Here is a 2,500-nt window from a genome sequence, read left to right on the forward strand (position 1 = left end):
CGACGCGCGCCCGCCTCTCGCCGGGCCCGACCGCCCCTCCGCCCGCGCGGAAAGGGGGGGGCGCGCAACGGCGATGCGGCGCGACGACGGAAGGAAGCCTCTCGCCTCGCCTGACCGTACGAGCAACACAACGCAGGAGAGGAGGGAAAGGGGAGGGCAACGGAGAAAACTCCGAAAGGCGAGGGCTGGGGCGGGGAGCGCGCGCTCCCACCACACGCACCCCGCGCGCTTCGGAGGCGGACCAGGCGCGCGGGCTCGGCCCGGCCAACGCACGGAGGAGCAGCGGCGCGCCCCGACCGCGCCCCGACCTGCATACGCCCCCGCCTCGCACCCGGGGACTCGGCGGGCTGCTGCTGCCGCCGACGGCCCGCACACGCGCGGCAACGCGCCTCTCGGGCACCGCACTACGGCAGCCCGCTTTTTCCCTGCGGCTCAACCCCGCCGGCAGCTCGGCAGGCCCCACACCGCACACCTCCGGAGGCGACAAAACCGCCCGAGCCCGAGACGGCGACGCACCGGCTCGGGGCCCGCCGGACGGCGCTCGCAGCCGCGAAGCCGCGACCGCCCTCCCGGAACCGCCGACACCACCGGCTTCTCGCCCCGACCCCGTCCCAAGCAGGCGCGCGCCACGCCGGAAGGCGACGAGCCCCGGACGGGGGTGGGGGTGTCGGGGGGCGCCGTCCTCTCTCCCCCGTCTCCACGCGGAGAACGAGGCCCGGACGCCTCCTTACCCCCAAAACCCCCGCCGACGGGAGGCACGCCACCTCCGCCGGGCGCGGCCGAGGAGGGGCGGCGTGGAAGCGGCGGGCAGGGTCCAGGCCGGGACGGTCGAGGCCGGCGGCGGGCACCTTCCGGCCGACCGATTGGACACGGGGGGCCGAGCGGTGACGGCACCGCCGCTGGGCGGGGGGGCTTGCCGACCTTGGGCGACGGCAGAAGCCCGAGCGCTCGCCGGGGCGGAGAGAGGGCTCGCCGAGGAGCGCAGCGCGGCCACGGAGGCACGGCGACACGGCGGCCGCCGACGCAGCGCAGACGCGCCGCCCCCCCCCGAGCGGAGGAGACGGCGCTCCCACGCCGGGGACGCCCCTTAGACGCGAGACGGGCACACAGCAAGGACGGCTTGCGGCCTAACACACGCCGCGGCCTCTCCGCGCGAGACCGGACCGCGGAGGGGGGGCGGCAGCGGGACACCTCCCCGGCACGGCTGCCCGCTGGGGGAAGGCGGGGAACGAGCACGGTATGGGTCGGTCGAGGCAGCGCCCGGCGGGTGGGGAGGGGAGGAAGGGGGTTGGGGGAGAAGCCTTTCCGGGAGCGGACTCCCACGGCACGGCCTTCCACCATACACCACCGCCACCGCACCACCGCCACGCCACCAGCGGAGGCGCCACCGCCGGCTCAAAACTACACCGCTTCCCCCGGGGTCGCATCGAGCCGCCCGCGTCTTTAAAACCGCCGCCCGCCGCGCAGCCTTCGACCCCCGGGGCTCGCCGAGGGGAGGGCATGCGCAGAAACGCGGACGCTAGGTACCTGGCCCTGGGGTGAGGGAAACGACCTGCAGGGCCCCGCGGCGGTGCCTCCCCCGCTGCCACCATCGGGGGAGCGTCCGCCCGCGGGGGCGCGCCCGACGTCCGCCGCCAACACCTCGTCCTTCCTTACCCGGGGGGCCGGGGTTTCCCTCAGTGACCCGGCGCTGCGCCCGAGAGGAGACACGTGGCTGGGGGCCGCCCGCTCGCGCGGGGACGCGGCCCCGGCGAGGGGGGGAGACACGCCTCGCGCCTCGCCCACCGACGGCGCGGCTCACCCCCTCCACCCGCTCGCGGCTCCCCCCCCCCCTCCCTCCCGTAGGCACCGAGGTGCGGGGGAGAGAAGGAAGAGGTGGGGGGTGGGGCGGGTATGGGGGAAAGCCGCCACCGCTGCGCTCCGCGCACCGTTATATCCCGGAACGCCCGGAGGACGGCTCTTCTCTTTCGCGGCCGGCCCCGTTGCCCAGAGGGTCGGGGAAGACGCCTCCCCCGATCCCGAAGGAAAAGGCCGCCACTCGCTCGCCTGGCCACGCGCGGCTCACCACCTGCCGGCCACGCCTGTCGTCCTTTCACCGCTCGCCGCTTCCTCCCGCCCACCCGCGCGCGGGCTCAGCGGCCGGGGGAAGGCTCGGGCGCGCACCCTCTGCCACGACAGCACACCTCCCCAACCCTCCGTCGCGCGCGCGCGCCAGGCCCCACGACCCGACGGACCGCGCGTCCTCTGCAGCCCGGGGGCAGCCTGCGGACGCATCCTCCCCACCCAGCTCCCCCGGACCGCACACCGGCGGCAGAGAAACTGCCGCGGAGACGGCCGGGCGGAGCGCGGGGCTGGCGGAGCACGCCTCGGCTCCCGCGGAGAGGGAACGGCGGCCGCCGGCGGGAGGCGGCGGACGGCGAGGAGCGGAGGGGGCAAGGCGGCGACGCGGCGGGCGGGCCCGGCCGACCGGCCAGCCGGAGCGACGCGCGCAGGCGCTGCA

The sequence above is a fragment of the Falco peregrinus genome, unplaced genomic scaffold, assembly GCF_023634155.1.
Source record: "Falco peregrinus isolate bFalPer1 unplaced genomic scaffold, bFalPer1.pri scaffold_89, whole genome shotgun sequence".
Lineage (NCBI taxonomy): Eukaryota > Metazoa > Chordata > Aves > Falconiformes > Falconidae > Falco > Falco peregrinus.